The sequence below is a fragment of the Staurois parvus genome, unplaced genomic scaffold, assembly GCF_062004578.1.
Source record: "Staurois parvus isolate SC_StPar_1 unplaced genomic scaffold, SC_StPar_1.0 ptg000952l, whole genome shotgun sequence".
NCBI classification, from domain to species: Eukaryota; Metazoa; Chordata; class Amphibia; order Anura; family Ranidae; genus Staurois; species Staurois parvus.
In genome coordinates, this window is record NW_028318748.1 from 272,048 (window position 1) to 299,640 (window position 27,593).

A 27,593-nucleotide genomic window follows, 5' to 3' on the forward strand; every position below is an offset into this window, starting at 1 on the left:
ATACAGGATTTATATATTATTATTATACAGGATTTATATATTATTATACAGGATTTATATATTATTATTATAATACCGGATTTATATATTATTATTATACAGGATTTATATATTATTATTATTAGTCAGGATTTATATATTATTATTATTATACAGGATTTATATATTATTATTATATAGGATTTATATATTATTATTATTATACAGGATTTATATTATTATTATTATTATACAGGATTTATATATTATTATTGTTATTATTATTTCACAGGATTTATATATTATTATTATTATTAGTCAGGATTTATATATTATTATTATACAGGATTTATATATTATTATTATTAGTCAGGATTTATATATTATTATTATAATACAGGATTTATATTATTATTATTATACAGGATTTATATATTATTATTATTAGTATTATACAGGATTTATATTATTATTATTATTATTATGCAGGATTTATATATTATTATTATACAGGATTTATATATTATTATTAAACAGGATTTATATATTATTATACTGGATTTATATATTATTATTATTAGTCAGGATTTATATTATTATTATTATTATTATTATTATTATTATTATGCGGGATTTAAATATTATTATTATTATTATTATACAGGATTTATATATTATTATTATTATACAGGATTTATATATTATTATTATACAGGATTTATATATTATTATACAGGATTTATATAGCGCCAACAGTTTGCTGAGCACTTTACAATATAACGGGAGACAATACAGCAACAATACAGTTCAATACAAGAGGCTTAGGAGGGCCTGATCCTGGGAGCTTACAATCTAAGAGTTAAATGATCATTTTTGCCTAGGGTGCAGGGATACATACCCTTTTTTGCACTCCAGCCCTCCAGGTCCCTCTGGTATGGAGACCGGTCCAGTGAAGCCACCTCTCTAATGTGCTCCTGGCTATAGTCACACTGCTACCTCCTCTATGGGCTTGCCCTCCAGAGGATTCCCCTCCCCCCTTCCATTTTTGTGCATTACGGTGCTGCGTTACTTTAACTGACAATTGCGCGGTCATGCAACGCTGCACCCAAATGAAATTTATGTCCTTTTTTCCCACAAATAGAGCTTTCTTTTGGTGGTATTTGATCACCTGTGCGGTTTAAATTTTTTGCGCTATAAAAAAAAATGACCGAGAATTTGGAGAAAAAAAACTATATTTTTGACTTTTTGCTATTAAACATGTCTAGTAAAAAAAATAAAAATAAAATTTCATCATACATTTAGGCAAAAATGTATTCTGTGACATGTCTTTGCTAAAGAAAATCCCAATACGTGTAAAGTAATTGGTTTACTGCAGTGTGCAGGAGCTGACAGTGGAGAAAACTGTTTTGTTTACTAACAGTTTTACCCCCCCCCCCCCCCCCGTCAGAGATCCTTGGCAACCACTGGGCGTGGCGAGTAATCACCGGGACCCGGTGATTGACAGATGCGGCCGTAAATGGCGGCGCAGGTAGGGTGCGTGCGCACCTCATGCGCCCTACCTGGAAATACAAAATCATCAATATTTCATGGCTGAAGTTTACAACCACTTTAAAGCACAGTTTGGAGCTACTGTGCTGGTTCCCTACTAACTCGCGCTAGAACCTCCTCCATTGTAAAGGCACCTCTATACTTATTTCTAGATATTACTCTTACTTAAAGTGGCTGTAAACCCTCACATATACCCAGTGAAGTGACTGGCCTCAGGTGATACACAGAAATAAAACACATCCTGCTACATAAGTTGTACCTGTTTATCTATAGCTGTCTGTCCCCTATATCCATTCAAAATGCAGAATTTACGCAGGATCTCTCAGCTCTGAAAAGCAGGGGGTGGGGTGCTGAAGTTACACTCTGAAGAGCTCAGTAAGGAGAGCTCTGAGAGCTGGAGGTCCCTCCCATGTCACCTTTTTTCTCTTGGTGTCAGGGAAATGTGTCAGAAGTGATTCATGCTGATGGCAGAGAAAAGAGGCGGTAGACAAAAATTTGCCTGTTCACATATATACAGATTGAATGTGGTTTGAAGTGCATCCAGTCCACATGACATGTGCAAAAACATTTCTTCCTATGGTACCTGTTGACATATGTCTGGTGCATTGGCAGTGCGTATTCAGTGCGGTTTTAAAGAGTTATATCTGATTTGTGAGCAGTGCGGTCAGGTTCAGATGCAGATTACAGGCTATTGACTTCTGTAGGGAACCGTTTCTAAACCGAATATTTGTGAACAAGATACGATCCTGAGCTTATCCTGTCCTGAACCTGATGAAAACCTGTAAACAGCTACTGTATCAATTAGCTGTGAAACCTGAGCTTCAATCTGCACTGCACATGTGTGAATCAGCTCTTAGTGCTCTGGATTGAGACAATCACACACTATAGAGGAATATGCTTTGTTCATATTTCATGTTGGAAGTTTACAACCACTTTAATAGTTATTAATCTTCCTGGCGGTAATCCCGAGTGTGGATCGCGGTTAATTTCAGTACCAAAAGCAGTAACCCCGAGCTACACTCGGGATTATACTGCAGCGGTCCCTCGAGCCTTACCTTGTCCTGCGATCCCGCAAGGTCCTCCCGGTGTGTCTCCCGGCCATGTCCGCCGGCATCCGTCATCCGGGTTCCATTCCCTGCAAGCATCGGGATGTACGGGGGGCAGAACCGGTGGGAGATTCAAAAAAGTTAAAATTTTACATACACACAATACATTGTAATCTGTTAGGATGACATTCCTGTATCAAACCATTTCCCCTCAGTTTTGTCCCGAGTGCTTTGTCCGGCGCCCTGCCTGCATTTTTACTGTTCTTTCTGCCTGGAAACTGAGAAACGTCCATGGTGTCCAAAAAGCGTCCCTTTAGGTCAAAATCGGTTTTAGACCGGCTAGAGAACAGCGATAGTAAATCAGAACCACTTGCAGAATTGAGTGATAATGATTCGTGGGGGAAATTCCTCATCAGACACTGAAAACGATTCTGCAACTTTGCTCAGCGATGTGCGAATTATTGAATTAAATGTATTATTATATTATTATTTTTATGATTATTAAATTATAATTTATGATTTTGTGTTTCAAAGTTTATCATACCCGGGATGTTTACTAGACTCTTGTTCGGACAGATTTCAGTGAGTTATTCCTAAAAATTACAGGCCTACAATAAAAAAAAACATATTTCCATGCAAAAAAATGGTACCGCTTTCAGCACCAAAAATCTGAAATAATCAGACTGCCAGGGAGGTTAAGGGATGGATGGGTGCAGCTCACCGTGTGTGACATTCAAAAATATTGATTAGCTAGACCGCCAGGGAGGTTAATAACTAAATCCTCTACGTTTAGAGCCCACAAGGGAAGTGGCAAAACCTAATCCCCCAACCAGGGGCGGACTGACAACTCATGGGGCCCCCGAACAATAGGGGATCATGGGGCCCCTGTGTCCTTGCCCACACTCAAAGCCCACCCAAAAAAGCCTATAAAAAGTGCCAGGGGCATTTCATGGGGCCCCCTACTGACCCCGGGCCCTCGGGCAGTGCCCGAGTGCTGAAATGGTCAGTCCGCCCCTGCCCCCAACTGTCGTGGGATGATTGGTTAGAATTTAAAGACAGGTATATGTAATCATTTATCTCATCCAAAGGAAAGATTACCCAACTGAAATTCTTCCATCAGACACACTGTGCTCCAGTAGAGTTGCACAACTTGGGCTCTTTAGACCCATTTGTCTCCATTTCAAGGGAGAGGATTTTGACCTTACCTAGAGTTGGGCTTTAACATTGCTCCTATATAAACCTATGATAACAGAGCTGTCCCACAGCAAAGTATCTAAGGCCCATGGCTCCCTTCTTCCTCCACTAGCCCCAATTTCATGTAGAGTGTCTTTGATTCTCTCTCTGCTTTATGGTAAATCATAATGATTGCTTTTCATTGAATTATTTTCCTGCTGCTGTACCTTTGTAACCCTGAACAAGAATAATGTGTTTCCAAGTAACTAAACTGTCAATATTCACGAGAGGCAATAAGCCAAGCGTTGATTGAAAGATGGTTTATTGTTTCTTTTTGTAGGTTTTATACGCAAAACTTCAATAAAAAACATAAAAAACAAAAATAAAGAGCTCTATGAATTGAACGTTTTTGTAACTTTTCTGTATACAAGTCCTCGGTGTGAAAGACTTTTTTTTACATTGGAGAAATTGTTTGTCTGATGTATGCTATAAGGTTGTTCTTTTTTATGGAAGAGGCAGTTAATAAGAAGTGGATCAGAGTGTGCTTCAGAATATAATTTATAACACCTTTAAAGCAGGACTCCATACTTCCTTGCTCAGTTGTCCTCTCCTAGACTGAAATGGCTTACTCTGATTTCACTGCACACTGTGAGCTTCTCATAATGTGCATTAGAAGCTGCAGCAAGTCAGATAGAGCCCACCTTATTTCCTGAATGTAGGAGTTCAGCATTTTCTAGCACAGGGGTGTCAAACTCCATTCCATTGTGGGCCGTATCAGCATTATGGTTGCCCTCAAAGGGCCGGTTGTATCTGTAAGACTTGAAGTCCAGAGTGCCCCCCCCATTACATCAGATGTCAAGAATCCCACACCCTCCCTAACATCACTGTGCACCCCCCATTACATCAGATGACAAGCATCTCACATCCTCCCTAACATCACCGTGCACCCCCTTTGGGGGTAGAGCTGGAAAGCAGTAAGTGCAGAGTCTGGAGGAGGACCAGAGGAGGAGAGTCAGTTACCAGAGTCTGCTGAATGCTGAGACCAAGGGAAGTGGAGGTGAGGTGGTGCCGCAGCTGCACTGAGAGGTGCAGGATTTGGCAGAGGAGTTCTATTCTCCTCTCTGCTGCTGACTGCTGAGACAAGGTGGGGGTGGAGACAAGAGATGTGCAAGGGCCACATGAAATGGCCTGGAGGGCCGCATTCAACACGCGAGCCTTGTGTTTGACACCTGTGTTCTAGCTCTTTTCTCCCAGGCTGGCTGACTGTCCCTGGCCTACCCCTTTTATTTTTATTATACAGGATTTATATAGCACCAACAGTTTGCGCAGCGCTTTACAAAATGAAGGCAGACATTACAGTTACATTACAATTTGGTACAAGAGGAAACAGAGGGCCTTCACTAAACAATAATACAAGAACAATGAGAACACAGTAGTGATGTCACCAAATCTCAGTCCAAATTTCCTGAGACTAGCAGTCAAAGGCAACAGTGCCTTAGATCCCATGGTACAGATATACATCTAAGAGCTTACAATCTAGGAGGAAGGGATTTATTGGTTTTCATTTTTTTAATCATAGAGGCTCAGCATCACATGCAAATTCTGCCTGCCTAGGAACACCCATTCATCCTTCAAACTGATATCCACCCATCAAGGCAATTTGATACTTGCATAACTCCTCCCAAGAACCGGCCCCCAGAATGAATGAAGCAGAAGCAGGGAGATCCTTGCACTGCAGGTCCTCAGGTACAGCTTTCTCTCCAGCAAGGAGAATTGTATAAAGAGAATGCCCTTGTCATGTATGCATGCAGAGAAATAACACAGAGACATTCTCATCATGTAAGATGTTCCCTATTGGTTTACTAGAAGGTGTGGTTCATATAGACATGGTGAATATTCTATAAAGTTAGGTACTGCTGAATGTGGTCTGAAGAAGAAGCTACGCTTCGAAACACGTTACAGCCCCCTGTTTCACGTCATCACGCACCGACGTTTGACATCACGTCCACTCCAGCGCCATTTGCACTCCAGGCTGGTTCCTTCATCGTGGCCGGCCGCTTTATGAGCCTCAGAGGACCTGCTCTCAGCTACTACCTGGACGCCCAGACTTGCTGTGCCATATACCGGCTCCTGCATCCTTCAGGACCCCGTACGAGGGTGACATGCCTTTTACCAACTTATGTCTAGTGAGTTGCTAATAATTTTAACCTTGCAATAAATTACTAATAATGCTGCACTTAGATTGGCGCCCCTATGTTCTCTTTCCCTGTTTACAACGTTCAGCTTTACTCTAAGGGTGCTGCCGCTGATGCTACCATTTATTGCTCACTGCCCCCCGTAAATAACCACAGCCTGTCTAACAATCCCTCTCCCTTTAATTTCCATGGCTATAAGTTGGACTTTATTTACGGACTTGCTATTGAACTTTTTACTGGATTTTTATTGGACTTTTAAGTTACTTTGGCTATGCCCCTCCAGCGCCAAAATACCTATATATTTTTTCATAAAACTGAATGGTCAGAGCTAGTCTGTCTGGGGCACAATTAGAGTTTATCCTTCAAGGTTATAAAAGTTTATTTCTGCTGGAACAGAGACAAAATGGATGTTAGTTTAGGGAAGAAAGAGAAAAGGCTTTACTAAACAATAATACAAGAACAATGAGAGCACAGTAGTGATGTGCACCAAATCTCAGTCCAAATTTCCTGAGACTAGCAGTCAAAGGCAACAGTGCCTTAGATCCCATGGTACAGATATACAGCTATGAGGCTCCACAATGGGATCACATAAGCACAGGAAGTTCGCTGCTAATTTTACAGTTGGTGAGGTTGAACAAAGACACCATTCCATTCAGTTCATCCTGTGTAGGTGTGTGTTTATGTCTATACCAATTCCCATATCTCTGTATATTTCATTCGTTAAGATGCCCATCTAAGAGGTTTTTGAAACTATTGACACCTCAGATTGTACACCCCTTAAGGGTTAGGGACTGATGTGAATGTACAATATATATGTAAAGCGCTGCGAAAATTGATGGCGCTATATAAGTACCTGAAATAAATAAATTGACACTACCTGCTGACACCACCGAATGTGGAGAACAGTTCCACATTCTTACTGCTCTGACAGTAAAGAACCCCCTGCGCAGCTTAAAGCAACACTCCAGTCAATATCATGCGGTGGGGCTGTGCCCCCACTGTATGGATCAGCTGTTTGTTTTTTCTATGGGTGAGGGCAAAGCTCATACTTGCCTAACCCGCTGATCCTACGGGAAAACCGCACTCCCCCACGGTCCAGCGGTGGACTGTTCCTGTTTATGGAGCGTGCATTGAGTGTGCTGATGTCAGGAATAGTCCATTTACTGGACTGCGGGGGAAGGGAGGCAGGAGCCAAAAGGACCAGTCCTGTGAGGGGAGGATCAACGGGTCAGGTGAGTATATCTTTAGTGTCCTTTCCCCTAGAACAAAATGAGCAGTTAACCCATGCAGTGCCAGCTCAGCCCCACTGCATGGGCAAAAAAACATTTTTTCCAGAATTCTGCTTCAACGTTAAACCGCTTCTCCAATTTCATTGAGTGGCCCCATGTCTTCACGTAGAATTCAAGAAAAAGGACACTTTTTTTTCAATTACTGCTTTGGTAAAATCAATGTTCTTAAATGTTCCCTATAAAATAGCAAATCTCCATTTATTGAGTTCATGTCATTTTAGTAAAACAGGAGCCACAGTTGCATCTTGTTCTGACATTGAACAGAAGATATTAAACATCTTCTTTACTTGTATAGGTTACAATCTAGCTATCTAGTCATGATCTTTGTGTGGGCTGCTTTGTAGCTCAGCTATAGTTTCTTCCAATTAAACGATGTGAAAGGCATTAAAACACACAAAACAGATCTCCAAGGACACAAAGAATACAAGACGAAAGAGCACGGGGTACTTTTAATTATTCTTCATTGTTACTTTTTCCAGACTGGAAGCCGCTGTTGTAACTTCCAGCACAAAGCTGTATGTTCTGTAAGTCAATAGAAGTTGTGCTGCGGGTGTGTACAGCGCGCCGCGACAATGGCTTCTCAGGTAAAGGGCTGTATTCTGGGAAGTTGCACAAAAGACATAAAACGAATGTTTTTAATATCTGGTAGCCATCTGAAGGGTTTTCAAGGCTCTTTTCTCCCTTTTCTTTTATGCCGGTAAATGTTTAGATGCTTAACCTTCTGTACAAAATCTCTGCTACAGTCTCGGGAAGGAGAGCAATGCACATCTTCTATCGCTGGATTATTGTGTCTTGAATGTTTTATTGTTTTTGTATATTTCTATTGCAATATTGTACTTAGACCTTTGAGTCTATTAAAGCATAATGGCAATTAAATATAGCTTGCATTTAACTGACCACATACAGTAACCCCAAATGCCATTTCTGGAAAAAAAAACTGAAAAGCATTTGCTCTTTATGCGGTTCTCCGACAGTCTTCGGCTTCTTTCACAAGGGTGCTCCCTCTCCTCAGTCTGCAACTGTCTTTTGGGTTGGGTGGGGGGGGAGGGATAGTACCATTTTTATCAATACCTGCTCCCACTTCTGTAATCCTTGCCTAGGCACAGATCTCTTGCCCTGCCCCCTCCCATCCCGAAACCTACTAGAACTTGTCACATGTCCCAGGAGGCTGCAAGACCATTCACAAAGTGCTGCATGAGCTCACAAATGTGCAGTGGGGAGGCAGCAGTGGTTCCTCAGGAAAGTCGCAGCTGCCTTTAGCATCCCGGTGTAGTCCCATTCATGTCAGTTGGGACACAGCCACTGCTCCCAATTTGGCATCAAATTGGGAGTAGTTGCTGTGTCCATGCAGCTGCTGCATCCCAATCGACATGAATGGACTGCCTGCTTGAGGATGCATGGAACACCTGTACATCCTATGCAGCCAAACACAGCCCTCACATGGGTGTACACATAAAGCGGAGCTCCACCCAAAAGAGGAAGTTCCGCTTTATGCCTTTGTCCCCCGCTCCCCATTAAGGATTGGCACCTTTGGGGAGCGGGCACTCGAATTTGACAGGTACCTGCTCCCACTTCCGCTGCGATCACCTAGGCCAGGGGTAGGCAACCTGCGGCTCTCCAGCTGTTGCAGGACTACAAGTTCCATCATGCCTCTGCAAGTCATAGCTGTAACTGTCAGTTTTGTAATGTTGCAATGCCTCATGGGAAATGTAGCTCCACAACAGCTAGAGAGCCGTAGGTTGCCTACCCCTGGCCTAGGCGACCGAATGTGGAAGTTGCCCTCCCCCTCATCTTCTGGGACACATGACAGGTCCCAGAAGACTACAGGACTATTCACAAAGCGCAGCGCTTCTCACGCATGCGCAGTGGGAACCCGGCTGTGAAGCTGCAAGCTGTCACAGCCTGGTGCCCACACTGAAGATGCCGGCACCAGGGAGAGAAGACGGCCGGTGAAACCAGACGTGGTGAGGACACCACTGGACCGAGGGACAGGCAAGTATTTTAAAAGTCAGTCGCTACAGTTTTTGTAGCGGCTGACTTTTTTTTTTCAGGTGAAACTCCGCTTTAAATATTCCCATGTGAATGAGGCCTTAGCGCTGGTTTATAGGTGTACAGGAGGAGATACCACTGCCTCCAAAACACCTTTTTTTCAATCCAAATATGCTTTTACATTGAAATATGGCGCTGCAGCCTCCATAGTTGTGTCCAGCACGTGGTCCAATTGACTTTATTGGGCGCATCTGACAGGAGTAATGCCTGCTAAACATGACTGGGCAAGTTAAAGGATAAGTTCATCTTTTGAAAACAAAAATAATATATGCAGGTAAAAAAATGTGCATTTATTGTTTTGGGGTTTTTTTTCAGGTGCCTGCAGAGCATTGCATTGCATATAATCGCAGGCTTCTGCAGACTCTCAGGTTAGCTGTCTGCCTGTTCCTCCAATACGGGCGTGCAGTTACTTGAGAGCAGGAAGATCAATGAACTAGGAGAGTGCTCACCAGTGCCCTCTTAGTTCATTGAGAACTACAAGCCGTCAGCTTCAGTGACTGATGGTACTTGCAGTCTATACATTCACAGGAAATTGTGAATGCGTGATGCAGGCGTGTGGATGGAGCCCCACAGCTGCGCTTTTTTTAAATTGTGACAGCGGGTGTGGGGAGAAGATCCCTGTCACAGAAAGTGGGGGATTGGGGTGCAGGAAAATGTTACATATTCCACCCTTAAAATTGGTTGAACACGTACATTTTCCAAAGGTGAACTTATCCTTTAAGGGCTCGTGTACACTGCAGCTGATAAACTGACGTTTAGGAGCTGTTGAGCGTTTTTTTCAGCAACCCCTGAACTCTCCCTAATGTTTTCCTATGTGTCCATGTACACATTGTTGTTTACAGGCAGTTGAGGTTACAGGCATTTTCTTGAAAGCCCAAAATCGCATTCAGGAGTAGAGTTTACTGGCATTTCAAACACGTGTAAACGCAGTTAAACAGTTAAAAATGCATGCACAGTGTTTTCCATGTATTTAATGGACCCGGCACACCAGCGTAGTCAGTTCCAGGTTTCGCGTGAGGGAAAAAATAGTAGAACACGCCGCATTATGCTCATGATGGGATCCATAGTGACTACAACCAGAAAAGACAAGTCATCTCAACACATACTGCTCTCTCTGCTTCTGCTCTCTCTATTCCTCTCAAAATGTCTGAAATAGTTAATTATTTACTGTTTTTCAGTGTATTCTGGGCATTTGGGAGGGTCTCCTGAGGTTATCTTTTAAAATGCTTTTAAACGCACAGTGGCTAAATGGTTAGCACTTCCGCCTGGCAGTACTAGGGTCGTTGGTTCGAATCCCAGCCATGGCACCTTCTGCCTGGAGTTTGCATGTTCTCCCTGTGCCTGCGTGGGTTTCCTTCGGGTACTCCGGTTTCCTCCCACACTCCAAAGACATGCTGGTAGGTGAATTGGCTCCTGTCTAAATTGTCCCTAGTATGTGTATGTATGGATGTGAGTTAGGGACCTTAGATTGTACGCCTCTTGAGGGTTAGGGACTGATGTGAATGTACAATATATATGTAAAGTGCTGCGTAAATTGACGGCACTATATAAGTACCTGAAATAAATAAATTAATGCAAACGCGTATAAACGTGCAATGTAAACGCAGATAAGCTGATGTTTTTTAACCTATGTTTTCTAGCAGTCAGTTTCCAGTGATCAGAAGAGTTTTCTCCACGCGCCGAGTACATGAGCCCTAAATACACCGTGTTCCAAATTATTATGCAAATGATATTTTTCTCATTTACCTAAATAATTGATGTAAATAACAGTCGGCATAATTCTCATGTTATCAACTATAAGAGTACAATTCAGATTTTATTGAACAAACCTCCTAATGATAACAGTATTTTTTTAAACATAAAACACTTACAATGCAGTTCCAAATTATTCCGCACAGTAAGTTTCAAAACACTTTATAGGTTGTAAAGAACTGAAAATTATCATTTGTTGTGTTTGCAGCATATTTACTGTTTTCAGTGATCAAAAGAGCCCTGACACACAATGCCATCCATGAGTTAAACTGAAAAACAAAATATTTAATCTTTGTGACACCTATATAGAATTTGCATAATAATTAGGAACAGGGTGTATAGCTTGCAAAAAGCAACATAAACTGCTTATTTCGGAAGTAAGGTAAACAACAGATTTGGGTGTCATAATTATTATTTTACTGGGGCTCTCTCCTAGTATGCACTACCTGTGATATGGTGACAACGCAATGTCCTTGTCTACCAATTGTGCTTCTGTGTTGTCACATGGGCCTTTGATCTAGGCTACAACACACATTACACATACGTGGTCCACTGTTGTCACCATCAGGAAACCCGCCCTGAGAAATACCATGCAGCTATCACTTGAGTGCATGTAGGCAGGAAATGTCTGAAAAGAGGCAGCAGGAGATAAGCAGTACCAAGATTTAACAAAGGATAGAAACTGGGATTTTATTACAGTAAGTGACAGCTGTTTGGTGATACACAATACACAAAGTAAACAAAATGTCATTGCGTTAGGCCTTGTCCTTACACGTGGAATCAGTGCGCCATTCATACTCCACTGAACGATAAAATCTTGTTCTTAAACCAGAAATTCCTCTTAGACTAAATGTAGAAATGTACCATTAGCGGACCGGCTGCTTTGTTCAGCTACCTTTATGTCGGCTGCCGTAATGGCTCCCCAGTCCTCAGTTAACATTAGCAGCCGTCATTAAAATGCCTCTAATTTCCGAATGCCGCCTTCAGGTTAGTGTCACCCAGGTGGATTACTTGACAACGGATGGGGTTAAAATCCCGGCGCAGAGTCTTAAAAATAAATAAGGCTGTTTTTATGTTAATGTGAGCGCCTATCACTAAGAAACACAGTGCCGGATTTCCCCTCCCGTACAGATGAGAATTAAATCAGCTTTTTTCTTTTATTACCAAAGTTTAGCGTCTTCAGTTTTGAAATTTAAATGTTCCGTAGTAGAAGACAAGCTGTACCATAATTACCCAACTGCCAGCAATAATTTCATCTAAAGAGCTTTCATTTTGGAGGTTTTAATGTGTGCGGGAACAAACACATTGCGCCGAGCATTATGTATATGGACGTGAGGCCCCAACAGTCAGCAAAAGATCTCATTTTGGAGATTTCTGCAGAAAAGTCTCTGCAACACTGAAAAGAAATAAATGGTGGATGGTGAGACTAGACGTGACAGAGTAGTAAGGGTACAAAGGTTACCCAATGTCAGAACTGTGACCCCTATCATCCATAGCAGTTGAGGTTCACTTCAAGTTTTAAAGTGTTAGTTCACCTTAACAGAAAAATAAAAAGGTGAACTAACACCGTACATTCTCTCCACCCCCCAGGTCCCCAATGTACTTACCTCTGGGGATTCCAATCTGTCAGTTACCCCGCAGCCGATCCAGGGGTCCATCACTACTGCAACTCCCTCCTCATCGGCTTACTTTTACATAGGCTATCCCCCCTCCAGTCCATCAGGAATACTGCTGCAAGGCTCATCCACCTTACCAACCGTTCAGTGTCTGCTACCCCTCTCTGCCAATCCCTCCACTGGCCTCCATTCAGTGTCCTCCACCCCTCTCTGCCAATCCCTCCACTGGCCTCCATTCAGTGTCCTCCACCCCTCTCTGCCAATCCCTCCACTGGCCTCTACTCAGTGTCCTCCACCCCTCTCTGCCAATCCCTCCACTGGCTTCTTCTCAGTGTCCTCCACCCCTCTCTGCCAATCCCTCCACTGGCTTCCACTCAGTGTCCTCCACCCCTCTCTGCCAATCCCTCCACTGGCCTCCACTCAGTGTCCTCCACCCCTCTCTGCCAATCCCTCTACTGGCCTCCACTCAGTGTCCTCCACCCCTCTCTGCCAATCCCTCCACTGGCTTCCACTCAGTGTCCTCCACCCCTCTCTGCCAATCCTTCCACTGGCCTCCACTCAGTGTCCTCCACCCCTCTCTGCCAATCCCTCCACTGGCCTCCACTCAGTGTCCTCCACCCCTCTCTGCCAATCCCTCCACTGACCTCCACTCAGTGTCCTCCACCCCTCTCTGCCAATCCCTCCACTGTTTTCCACTCGCTAAACGAATAAATTTCAAAATACTAACAACAACTTACAAAGCCATCCACAACTCTGCCCCCAGCTACATCACCAACCTGGTCTCAAAATATCAACCAAACTGCTCTCTTCGATCTTCCCAAGACCTTCTGCTCTCTAGTTCCCATGCCACCTCCTCCCATGCTCGCCTCCAGGACTTCTCCCATCCTGTGGAATTCTCTACCCCAATCTGTCCGGCTGTCTCCTAACCTATCCACCTTTAGACGATCCCTGAAAACCTTTCTCTTTAAAGAAGTCTATCCTGCTTCTACCTAGTAAACCGCCATTTATTTCCTCCATCAGCTCATCCCCCCAAAGCTATTAACTTTTGTATCACTCAATCCTTCCTCCTAGATTGTAAGCTCTCAGGATCAGGGCCCTCTGTTTCCTCTTGTACCAAATTGTATTGTAACTGTAATGTCTGCCTTCATTTTGTAAAGTGCTGCGCAACCTGTTGGTGCGATATAAATCCTGTATAATAATAATAATAATAATCACAGAAGCACTGCACATAGAAGAGGAAGAAGAGCGGGGATTTCAAATTTCTTGACCCTTAGACCAATTGCATGGGCACTGACAGCTCAGCATCCGTGGAGGTAAGTACAGCGGGGACTGGGGGGAAGGGGTTGGGTGTGAGGTTTTAATTCATCTATTCATTTTTTCTGTAAAGGTGAATGAACTCGTTAAAGCAGTATTAATACTTTCAAGCAGTATTTATTACATCGCAGCTTACCAATTCTTAGATGTGATGGCTACATTAGTTTTCTTTTTTTAGGCCTTTGTCGTTCTATTTTCACTTGGCGATCCAGCCAGCAAGTCTGCTGTTTTTCAAAAATACAAGCTCTCCAGCAGAATGTATCAGTTAGAGAGATGAGACAAATCGTTTAACACTGGGCAGGGGTGCTTAAAATGATCTGCTTTTATTTATTCACGTAAAACCTTTATCCCAAAAGGAAGAAAACTGTTTCTGTAACTGATTATAACTCATGAACTGGAGTTTGGCAATATATTACATTTTTGGTTTTGGGTTTAATACTGCTTTAACTGTCCTAAAATGTTCATGAGATCTGTTCAGGACCATTTCTAAAATGCTATCATGGTGTGAACTAAGGACTATCAGCAGAATCCCAGAAGTTGGGCAATTTAACTTGCTGAGTGCCAGAGCCGTGTTTGTGTTGTGCACATGTTTAAAAATTAATTTTAAGTCTGAATATAAATTAAACCACCCCCCCCCCCCCCCAACAATCTATATTTTCTCAAAGCAGAGACCCTGGAAAATAAAAAAGTAGTAGTTCCAATTTTTTATGTTGGTACAATGTTTTATCAAGCTCAAAATTACAGCAAAAAAAAAAGTTATTTTTAGGGCACGCAAATGTAATATATTTCCTAATTTGTTAGTAAAATATAAATGAAAGTTGTTGACAAATTTTGCCACCCCAAACTTTCCATAGGCAAAGCTTTAAAAAAATGTTAATAAAATAAATAATTATGATAGAAAAAATTAAAGCCTGTCCCCTTGTGCATACACACAAATGCAAATGCGCACTTAGTTCCGCACTTATATGTAAATGGTGAGGTATTGTCGCGAATATTGAAATGAGAGCAATCATTTTAGAGCTATACTTCACGATTGACTCTAAATCGATTACCTGTACAGGCTTGCAAAACATCACCTGTGGACAATTTTAGGTACTGCAGTTAGTCTGGCTAAAAAAAAAAAAGACAAAAGTCCATCCAGTTCGACCACTAAAAAAAAAATTATAATTCTATACCCATAGTTGATTCAGAGGAAGGCAAAAAAATTCCAGCAAAGCATGAACCAATCTGCTCCTGCAGGGAAACAAAATCCTTCCTGATCCCCCGAGAGGCAATCGGATATTCCCTGGATCAACTTTACCTATAAATGTTATATCCAGTTATATTCTGTGTATCCAAGAAAGAATCCAGGACTTTTTTAAAGCAATCCACTGAGCTGGCCAGAACCAACTCTTGAGGGAGTCTATTCCACATTTTCACAGCTCTTACTGTGAAGAAACCTTTCTGTGTTTGGAGATTACATTTCTTTTCCTCCAGACATAAATAGTGCCCCTTTGTCCTCTGTGATGGCTTTAGGTACTGTAGTTTGTTGCCATTTCACAGGCATGTGCAATTTTAGAACTTGACATGTTTGGTATCTATTCACTCGGTGTAATATCATCTTTTATATGTGTGTGTATGTATGTATGTACAATATATATATATATATATATATATTATATATTGTGTGTGTGTGTGTATATACACAGTATATGTGTATGTATGTATGTACAGTATATATATATATATATATATATATTATATATTGTGTGTGTATATATATATATATATATATATACACACAGTATATATGTGTGTGTGTGTGTGTGTGTTTTTCTGTGAGATTTTTGTGTTTGATAAATTACTTCAAAAACAACATTAAAAAATAGCAACAGCCACAATTTTATTCTCCAGGGCCTCTGCTTTCAGAAAATATATAATGTCTGGGGGTTGTAAGTAATTTTCTAGCAAAAAAAAAAAAGGAGATTTTACGGTTTTACGATATATGTGAAAAATTCTAAAATTGCTCTGGGCAGCAATTAAAGTCAAACTGTTGCAGATGGAAAGTAGGTTCACTTTCAAGTCCCACCTGTAAAGAGAACTTGTTAGTTTGCCCACTGTGTACCAAGTACAGGTTCACTTTTAAAAAATGTATTTATTCATTGTAAGGCTCTGTAAAGTTTGGTTACAGCAGGCTGCATATGTATAGCAATCGTTAGGCGTGTGTTATGTATTATTTGTAGAAGGATAACGCTCCGGCGAGATGTGCAAATTGCAGTTTTCCATTTCTCTTTTTCAACGTTTGTTCCTGCGAAGCCAAAATGATGATGCAGCTGAATGTATAAAGCGCTGGCAGCTGCTTGTCAGAGTTTTGCTGCCTCTGTAGAACTTTCTTTCCTGCAGAATCACTCTCTCAGTAGATTGGGCACTGGAAGTGTACAGAACATGTGAGCCTGGCCTCCCAGCGAGACCCATTACGGGAGCAGCAGATCAGTTCTGTCTAGGTGTGCATAGAAAAACGATCTCAGGTCAGGGCTTCAGCCAAAAAACTAAATCTGTCAGAAAGTTGGGAGTGTAGCAGCACGTTGTAGAACTTTTGCAGAGCTAGAAAGCCAAACTGAAAAAGTTTAAGGGTTTACGCCACTCCAAAGGTGTTTTTCAGACAACCGTGGAAAGGAAAAGTAGAGTTTCTGCGGATGACAGTCTTGTGGATGTTGTGGGATGTATTTTGGAACAAAACAATGGCCTTTCAAGTCTGTCTGCGCTAAGTAGGTTTTTCAGTACCAAGACGGCCTCCTCTTTCATTACAGAGACGGGCACAGCAAGGTAAGAACTTCACCAAGCCCTGAGAACTAGCAGGAATGGCATTTCAGTTGTTGCAGAGTAATTAAGAACTGCCAGTCATTTCTGCTTGTCTTTAGTGTTACTATGGGGAGAGAGGAGGATGTAACATGGGGAGAGAGGAGAATGTAACGTGGGTAGAGAGGAGGATATAACTACAGGGGAGAGAGGAGGATGTAACTGTGGGGTGAGAGGAGGATGTAACTGTGGGGTGAGAGGAGGATGTAACTACAGGGAAGGGAGGAGGATGTAATTACAGGGAGAGAGAGGAGAATGTAATTGCAGGGAGAGAGAAGAGGATGCAACTACAGGGGAGAAGAGGACATAACTACAGGTGAGAAGAGGACATAACTACAGGGGAGAGGAGGATATAACTACAGGGGAGAGAGGAGGATGTAACTACAGGGAAGAGAGGAGGATGCAACTACAGGGAGAGAGGAGGATGTAGCTATGGAGGGAGAGGAGGAAGTAACTGCGGAGAGAGAGAGGAGGATGTAACATGGGAAGAGAGAGAGGAGGATGTAACATGGGAAGAGAGAGAGGAGGATGTAACTACAGGGAAGGGAGGAGGATGTAATTACAGGGAGAGAGAGGACAATGTAATTACAGGGAGAGAGAGGAGGATGCAACTACAGAGAGAGAGAGGATGATGCAACTACAGAGAGGAGGATGTAACTACGTAGAGAGAGGAGGAAGTAACTGTGGAGAGAGAGAGGAGAATGTAACTGTGGGGAGAAAGCAGGATGGAACTGTGGGGAGAGAGGAGGATATAACTACAGGGAAAAGAGGAGGATGTAACTACAGGGAGAGAGGAGGATGTAACTACAGGGAAGAGAGGAGGATGTAACTACAGGGAAGAGAGGAGGATGTAACTGTGGAGAGAGAGGAGGAAGTAACTGTGGAGAGAGAGTGGAGAATGTAACTGTGGGGAGAGAGGAGGATATAACTGTGGGGAGAGAGGAGGATATAACTACAGGGAAAAGAGGAGGATGTAACTACAGGGAAGAGAGGAGGATGTAACTACTTCTTCCCATTATTCACATCTTGTTTCAGTGATTTTATAACCAGTATTCTGAGGTACCCAGAAAAGATCATTTTAAGGTTTACTGACAAAGAGGAAATTATGAACCTTTAAAAAAATAGCAGCCCAAGCAATGAACAGGATCAGTTTTGTGGTATGTGACAGCCTTCCCCGGTTTTGTTGGAAAACCATGCTATTCTCCCTAAAAGATCCTTATCACTACAAAATTAGGACAATCATGTCCTCAAGTCTTACCAGAACAGTCCTTATCACTCCGTAATCAGGGCACTCATGTCCTCAAATCATACCAGAACAGTCCTTATCACTTCGTAATCAGGGCACTCATGTCCTCAAATAATACCAGAACAGTCCTTATCACTCCATAATCAGGACACTCATGTCCTCAAGTCACCCAGAACTCTTCTTGTAACTACATCAACCCAGGATAAATATGGAAATAGTTGGATCAATGTGCATGAATGAGAACGGGTGGGGATGTTTAAGTGCTCGTTACCCTAACAGATACAAAGATACAAATATGTAACAATCACCCCAGAACTGTCATTATAACTAAATAAACCCAGGCCAATCTCATCCTGGAGTCACTCCAGAACAGTCCTTAAAATTACATAGCCAGCACAATCATGTCCACGCTTCGCCCCAGAATAGTACATAACCAGGGCACTCAAGTCACCCCAGAAATGTCCTTAACACTACATACCCAGGGAAACCATGTCCTTGCGTCACCCCAGAACAGTCTTTTTCCAATTCAGCTGAGGAATATATAAAACCTTCTGGCCAATAATGCAGTTATTGGTTATCAACTCCTACAATATAAGGATTACATAATATTTTAAATGTAGAATCATTTAGAGGTGGAGCCCTGATGATGGAGGAGTATTGAGCTCCCGAAGCATGTCAACTTTCAAAGGGAGAGTATTGAGCCCATTGAAATGTGTAGGATTTTAATAAATTCCAGTGTAAAATCCTTTAGAGAGCAAGCCCCTATGAAGGGTAGTATTGAACCCCTGAAATGAAATGCATCAGATTATTTTGGTGACCTCCAGTGTTGTACAGTCAGGATTTACTGGACCCACATTATATTTTTGGTGTTCTCATTATTTTCAGTGGAAGTGAGAACTTTCATCCCCCAAACACACACAAACACTTTCAGGCTTATTGACCACTTAGTGGTGTGCTAAGTCCTAATGACGGGGGAGTATTGAGCCCATTGAAACATGTTGGCTTTCAATATATTCCAAAGTAGAATTCTTTAGAGGCTACTTGCTAGCAAAGAAGGAGTATTGAGCTACTGAAACAGGTCAACTTTCAGTATATTCCAAAATGTTATCCTTTAGAGGCTAAGCGCTAATAAAAAGGGAGTATTGATCCTATGAAACATGTTGTCTTCCAAAAGCCCTAATGAAGGAGGAATATTGAACCCCTGAGGCGTGTCAGCTTTAAATGTATCTATTGTAGACTCTTTTGGAGGCTAACGACTGATTATGATGGAGTACTGAACCCCTGAAATGTTTCAACTTTCAATATATTCCAATGTATTGTCCTTTAGAGGCTAAGTCCTGAAGGGTGTCATCTTTCAATATATCCAACGTAGAATCCTTTACGGCCAAGCCTTAATGAAGGGGGAGTATTAAGTCCCCAATACTTTCAATATATCCAATGTAGAATCCTTTATGGCTGAGCCTTAATGAAGGGGGAATATTAAGTCCCCAAAATGTGCGGGCTTTCAATATATCCAATGTAGAATCCTTTACGGCTAAGCCTTAATGAAGGGGGAGTATTGAGCCCCTGAAGGGCGTCATCTTTCAATATATCCAACGTAGAATCCTTTACGGCTAAGCCTTAATGAAGGGGGAGTATTGAGCCCCTGAAGGGCGTCATCTTTCAATATATCCAACGTAGAATCCTTTACAGCTAAGGCCTAATGAAGGGAGAGTATTGAGCCCCTGAAGGTTGTCATCTTTCAATATATCCAACATAGAATCCTTTACGGCTAAGGCTCAATAAAGGGGGAGTATTGAGCCCCTGAAGGGCATTATCTTTCAATATATCCAACGTAGAATCATTTACAGCTAAGCCTTAATGAAGGGGGAGTATTGAGCCCCCAAAATGTGTGGGCTTTCAATATATCCAATGTAGAATCTGTTAAAGGCTAAGCCCCAATGAAGGATAGTGTTGAACCCCTGAAATGAAATGTGTCATATTATTTTGGTGACCTCCACTGATGTGCAATCAAGATTTACTGGAACCACATTATATTTTTGGTGTTCTCATTATTTTCATTTTAAATGGGGTTGAGAAATTGCACCCCCCAAAACACACACACGCTATTTCAAGCTTATTGACCTGGTAGCGGTGTGTCCCCAGGGAGTGTCAGGAAGGGCCCATGCCATGGGGAATCACAAATCCATCTGTCTTCTAGACGTGAAGGAGAATGAAAGGCAGCTCATGTCGGCTCCCTTAAAGGGCAGATAATCCTGGAGATTTATCCCTGATCCAAACAGTCTGAAATTTTCCATGTCGAACTTCAATATTTTGACAAGGTGGTTTAACCTTTCTTGAAATGCAGAGTGTGAGCGATATCCCCTCGAAGCTTCTGAGACTGAACAGGAGATTGAATAAAGACCTTGAAGTTTTTTTTTTATTATTATTCTAAAGGACTAGATGTATTTCCACCCCGAAACTTTTTGAAGGGATTCAGGCATTTTCCACATTACAAGAAAATCCTGAAGGCGAGGAGCAGAATTGAGAGCATGTGTCTTACTGGGATAATGTCAGCGTGAAAATGCCTGCTGAACCCGTCACTGATAAGGAGTTAACTTTGCTTTGTCCTTGAAGTCGAAATCTTCCATCCAGGAGCTGTTACAGATGAAAGCTGGGGGAAGTTTTATGCAAAGGATTGCGGGTTACCTGCTACTGTCCTCTGATTCAGCTCTGCGGTTCATGTTTAAGGAGCGGCTCCAGACAATTTGCTAAAGCAGACCGACAGTTTTTTGCACTTAAAAATACCTTGTTCTGTACATTTTAAAATGTAAAAAAAAATTTTTTTGTGCTCCATTGTTAAAAGTCAGCAGCTCCTTACTGCTGCGCATAGCAGCATTTTGTGAATGATTCTGCAGCCTTCGTGGACATGTGACGTGTCCCAGGAGGCTGCGGGAGGAGAGGAGATGGGGCAAGGGGGGTCATCCTGGTCTAGGCGAGGATTGCGGAAGTGGGACCAGGTATTGATAAAAATACTCACTTCCCCCCAAAAAAACAAATTCAGTTACAAGCTGTGGGCAGGGAGGGTAATTGGGGGACAATTTACTGGAACCAATCCCCTGTATGTCTCTCTCTGCAGCAGCTGAAAGCTGGCTTCTTCTTATTTCCCTCGTGCTGCCTTTCAGCTGCTGTAGAGGGAGAGCCATACAGGAAGATCAGTTCCAGTAAGTACTCACTTACCCCCCCCCCTCCCCTCTGCACCCATCACCCTCCCTGTGCACCATACGTTTCCCCCAATGTCGTCGTCCCCCCCTTTTACTATTGGCTTCCCTCCTCTCCTTCCCAACTGTAGCTGCAAGCACACAATAGGATCCTTCAGGATGGTAAAAAGGGGAAGGGTCCGGTAAATATGTCACATGTACCAGCCTTTTCCTTTCCTTAATCAACACAATCACTGATTGGTACCGATCACTCACTGCGTTCATTCAAAAACGAATGCATAGTAAACTGTGTTTTTTTGGGGGTGGGGCCCTGTCAGGTTGTCTGTATGGGGCCCCGTGGTTTCTAACAGCAGCCCTCCCTGTCCCATGTTGGCTGTAAGACCGAGAACTGAGCATTCACATGACCGCTGATCGCTCACATCGCAGTATGCTCTCTGCTCTGCTACCCCATCATTCAATGGAGGGCTGGGGAGGGGAGGGAGCAGCTGACTCTGGATCTCAGCCACGTGCTGAAAGGCAGAGCCAGCTGTCAGTCAGGCAGAGGGGTGCAGCCCTGACAATATTGTTGGGATCCTTCCCAAGCCTGGCATAGCTCTGGAGTCAGCTGTCAATCAGGCAGTAGAGTGGATCCCAATAATATTGTCAGGATCCTTCCTAAGCCTGATGCAGTTCTCCTCCATCAACTGATAGCAAGCAATAGTCCACTATGAGCTGACTCTGGCCTCCAGGAGACAAAAGTAAGGCTCTGTTCACACCTATGCAGTTTGCTTTTTGTCCATTTTGCAGTGCTTTTCGCAGTTCGTTTTGCGTTTTTCTACACGCGTTTTTACTGCGTTTTGTTCAGCTCTTTTTTTTTGTTAAAGTGGAATTTGTTTTGCTTGGCAGAATAAAAATGAAAAACACAGCAAAAACACACTACCCTGCATTTCAGCAGATTCTCCATTGAACTCTATTGTAGCAAAAACATTGTTTTTTACTTTTAAAAAAGTCCCTGACCCTTTCCAAGCGTGAACGTGTTCCATAGGAAACCATGTTAAATGCGTTTCTGCAAAAAGCACTAAAAAACACACTGGTGTCAACAGAGCCTAAATGTAATCCTTTGACTCACGAGAAGGATTGCCAAAAAAATCTTTGGCAATGCTTCTCTTTTAGGGCAGCCCATTCGTTCTTTGAATGCTCCAAATACCACAACAGTCCAAAAATTGAGCATGCAACATTTTGGCACCACACTGCACCACAATGCACATTAATGTATTATTGTACTTTGCTCTGTACTTCAATGCATTTTCCCCAGCAAGGTGTATTGGGGTACCAGGATGAATGGCACCAGTGTATGTATTTTGTGATGAGGTGTGCTACTGCGATAGTGTGACTGGGCCCTAAGGCTCCATGCACACGGGGCGTTCTAATAACGCCGGTAATGTTAGCTGTGTAAAGTCACGATAAAAACTTGAGTTTTCAGTGTTTTTTAGAGTTTTTATGTTAGCATTTAGCGGTGTTTTGTCGCTTTTCATGTTTTTTGAGGTTTTTTTTACCAAAAGAAATATTGTTTTAGTAAAAAAAAAAGTACAAAAACGCTGGTTTGCCACGATTTACTACGTTTTACAGCTAAAAAACTCCTCTAGAAACACACTAGTCCTGTTTTTTTTTTCCAGCCAAAAAAACGCCCCAGCCAAAAAACATTGATTACAGTCTATGTGTGTATGGACACATAGGATAACATGCTGGGGGGTTTACTGGCTGTAGAAAAAAAGGTCAAAAGCCAAAAACAGCGGCTGTAAAAAAAAATCCAGTGTGCATGAGGACTAAAAGATTCTTGTTATAGCTGTTCAAAAAAAATACCTGAAGAGTCGAGGTATTCTGTAGCCTGTCGTAGGGTGACAACGCTGCTCCTCTATAGATACGGTATGGAAAGTGAGCCTATGACAGGAAGTATGTTATCAGCAGGATCACCAGTTGAAAAAGGAAAAGTCAGAAAAATACTAATGCAGCCACCACATCTAAAGACTGCTGAGCTTCAATGCATTACAATTTTGTTCTTGGGTTTAAATAGTGTGGTATCTCGATGCAGCGAAGTAATGTCAGGATGGAAAACAAAAGTCCGGGACTATCAGGAGTCCCCTACATGCGTTCCGGCTCTGGGGTCAGTACTGTCCCTTTAAGAGTTGCCTGTTCTAAGAGAGACATTCTGCTCCCATTTCAGTGCTCAGCCCTGCCAGGCAGCAAAAGGGACCTAATTAAAACCTTCTGCGCTAATTATAAAGTGACTGACTGCCACTATTTTGTTTTACTGTGCTTGGTTGACACCTGGGACGTCTACGGCTGTTTCCTGCGATTCTGGATCTCCTAAAGAGGAATGTAGCAACCTCCAGGTGAGCATACTGTCAGTTTATTTAATTGCTATATTAGTCCCAGTGCTGATCCTTCCACAGATCAGAGGACTCTTCTCTCTATAGCAGCTTGGCTTCCATGTAGATTCACATATTTGCATCTGAGACCTCTGCTTTTATTTAAACCTTTTGAATTGAATCCCTTTTGCTGGGGAATACTGTTTAGTGCATTAGTAGTGCATTGACATTTCTATATGTAAGCCTTGATAGGTAGGCATAAAGAGATTGAGGCCCCATTCACACTTGTGCAACTTCAAAATCGTGCGATTTTCATTACAGCTTTAACCCCTTCACGCCAGCCGCACGCACGCAAATGTGCGGCCTCCCGGCGTCTGGGCCTAGACGCCGAGCGGCCACACATTTGCGTTCATGTATCAAAAAACATATGTGCTGAGAGCGCGCGCCCTGCGCGCTCCCAGCACATGTGCGGTACTCACGGAAAGGTCCCAGTCCGCTCTTTCGATCAGGACCTTTCCTGATCATGTGACCGGCCGTGACGTGACGTCACGGTGGCCACATGACACTATGCCCCATCCCGCCCACCTCCCGGTGCAGGAACTCCTATTCACGCTGGGACGATCTGGCGTGAAGGGGTTAAAGTGCGACTTGATGAGACTTTGATGTGACATTGGATGAATGCGACTTTGGCTTTGACCAAAGATGATTTTTTTGTGCTGTACAAAGTCGCACGCAAGTCGCATGTATATCATTCAGGTGCGACTTTGGAGGGTTTACACTGAAGTCTATGGCCTTCAAGTCGCATGGAAGTCGGTCCAAACTAGTGCAGGAACTACTTTCAAGTCACTGTGACTTGAAGCCGCACAGATATGAATAGTATTCATTGGGAAACATAGGGTGCGGCTTGTCATGGACCCCAGAGTTGCATGACAGGTCACACAAGTGAGAATGGGCTCTTAAGTACATATAAACTTAAACTGGATTTCATCTGACAGTTTTTTTTTCTGTACAATGCTACTTTCACCTTTTATTTCTTCATCTCATTTCTACGAATCTCCTAACTACATGCACTCACTCCTGCAACTGCACATCATTGCTCTTGGCTGGCTTCCTGATGGTGACAACAGTGGGCCATGCCTGCAGAATGTGTGTCTGCATGGCTGCTTGTAGTCTCAAATGGGAACCTGTGAGAGAGTGACAACACCATAGCACACCTGGGAGGAAGTTGTCACCAAACAACAGGAAGTTCCGGAGCAAGGACCTTCAGGGCAGAATCACCAACCTGGGCTTCCCTCTCTTCCTTGAGGCACTCCTGTGTGTGTTTGTACTGTGTGTATATATATATATATATATATATATATATATATATAGAATTTTTTTGAAAAGTAGTACTGCTGGAGACAGCTTTAAAGTGATTCTAAATGTATTATTTTTATATAAGAAACATGTTATACTTACCTGCTTTGTGTAATGGTTTTGCTCAGAGCAGGCCTGATCCTCCTCTTCTCGGGTCCCCTGCCAGTGCTCCTGGCTCCTCATCCCCATCGAGTGCACCCAGCTGCTTGCTATGGTGGCACTTGTGCATGCTTTCTTCTGAGCTTGCTCTGTGTGTCCATTGAAACACAAAGCACAGCTCGCCCCCCTTGCTCCCTCTTCACTGGCTGTGATTGACAGCAGCTGGGGCCAATGACTCCCACTGCTGTCTCTGAGCAAGTGAGGAGGGAGAGAACCACTGCTCTCATGCACTTTGCTGGATAAACACCAGGCTCAGGTGAATATTTAGGGGGGTGGCTGGGCAGGAGCTGCATGCAGAAGGTTTTTTACCTTAATGCAGAGAATGCATTAAGGTAAAAAAAAACCTGCTTTTGGAAATACTTTAATAAAAACTGCAGATTTAAAGTGTACTCAAAGCCTACATTTTATTTTGTAAATTTTTGATAAAATATAAAAGGGTGCCCAGCTTGGGAAGATTCACCCTTCTGTATGTGTTGGTGACCACTGTCAGTGAGACAGAAAGTAAGTGGATATCCTACATTTTGGAGCTGGCGTGAAAGCAAAGGGTTAAAGTAATCCTCCAATGGGAAAAAATATTGTAGTGATGAGTGGCATTCAGCCCCGGTTCACATATATGCAGTCGTGCGGGCCACGTTTTGCAGGGGCACGAAAGCCCATTCATTTGAATGGACTCCCGTGCCCTGTGACACGCAGGGAAGAGGTCCCTGCATTTCTTCCGAAAACGCAGCCCGCACAGGAACCTCAGTCCCCAGTATGGTGTGCGTTTTCCAGTACGGGCGGCGTGCCATTAGAACTAATAGCTTCTGCTCGTGGGTCCGCATTTCTCTGTGCAGGTGGTGCGACTGCACAGATTTTCGTGCGGATCCGCAGCGGCACCACCAGCACAGATGTGAACCTAGCCTTAAGGGAGATTTCCTCTGACTTCCTGTTTCATCCGCAGGTCAGTTAAAAGATCTCACTTATCTCCCCAATGGGACACAGATGGCAAAACAAAAAAAAAATGATAGTGAATTTAACCCCTTTTGTACACTATCCATAAAAAAAAGGAAAACTGTGAGCTATGCAAACCCTTTAAATAGATTGAAAAGCACTTATGGAATGGCATTAAGGTAAATGTTACGTGAGATTTTGGTGATTGATGTTGGCACAAGCCGTCATCAGTATTACAGCTCATGCACACGCTCAGTACAGATGAGAGTTTATGGTAATGTGTTTCTTGTTTGTATCATTAAAGCTGAAGATTAATCTGCTTATATTTTGCCTTCCCTGGTTCCTCCCTCCCATCCCCCCCCCCCCATCAACATGCTAATTACATTTTCAATAAAACCTTTCTGTTTTCATAACTTATTTAAATCTCTGTGATATCATCACTGGGTCTCTGTGTTTCACTATGTCTATGCCAGTCTTTTTCAACCAAGGGTGCCTTGAGGTTTATTCAGGAGTGCCTTGACAAAAAGTCTTAAAATTGCCCAAAACGTGTATACAAGCCAGAGGTGGATCAAGCCTGCCTTTTAGTTACACAAAGCCAGAGGCTTTCATTCTGCACCATTACATCTACCTAGCCGCCGGCGTCAGTGGTGTATTTAGGTTTTGTGCTGCCCTAGGCAACACAAAAATTGGCTCGCCCCCCCATGGAGAGACCCTGACACCAACCAACACCCCCCTTTCTCATGAAGAAAGCCTGACTTTGACCAACAACACCCCAGTCCACCACCCACTCCCACCTGAGAGAGCCTTCCACTACCACCTCCCCCCATACACTGGCAACCCCCTTCCCCACCCTGGCAAGAGATAAGACACCCACCTTCACAGCTCCCCGGGAACAAGAGTCAGGCTCTGCATACACCATCAAGCAGCCCACAGCCTCTCTCAGATCCAACCTGGTCCCCGTGTTGTGTGTGTCCCTTCTTCCATCCCTTCTTTCAGGGGATGGCACTGCCCCCCTCAAAAATGCTGCTGCCCCCCTGAAAGGTTCCGCCCTAGGCAACTGCCTTGTTTGCCTTGTTGTAAATACACCCCTGGCCGGCGTCCTGACAACCAATGATATCGTTTCACGGCCTTTTGGCTAAGATCAAGTGTAGTATCTGTTCTTATCAGTGTCCAATAGGGGAGCTCCACTGTCATTCTTGCCTTTTGGTGAGGATGGTTGGCTGTATAGCACCCCTGCTGGTATGATGGGGGCCCTGAAGGTTAGTACTCAGCTGGAAGAAGAAACTGAGGCACCCACAGGCTGTTGGGGCCCAGGAGTAATTCCCCCTCGGAAAACCGGAGGAGCCCAGTTCCTTCTGATTTGAATGGATCTACCTTGTCTGGCCAGGGGCTGTGGATGCAGAGATTCCATAGAGCAGTGCCCCCTGAGTGGTCTCCTCAGGGGTGCTCTTAGTAACACATGGGGGTGGGATCCCCCGTGTGAAAAGTGCACATGGTCACTGTTCTAAACACTTTTCCTGTACTGCGCAGTTTTTTTGCTACGGCCTCAGGGCCT

The 27,593-nt window shown here is 43.1% G+C and overlaps 1 protein-coding gene and 1 pseudogene across 2 annotated transcripts in view; both read left to right on the forward strand.

The window, feature by feature from the left end:
* Positions 1-27,593, forward strand: part of CHST8 (carbohydrate sulfotransferase 8) — a 362,065-nt gene that overhangs the window by 252,933 nt on the left and 81,539 nt on the right. The window lies entirely within an intron of this gene.
* On the forward strand, positions 27,154-27,274 carry LOC149441736 (U2 spliceosomal RNA; annotated as a pseudogene).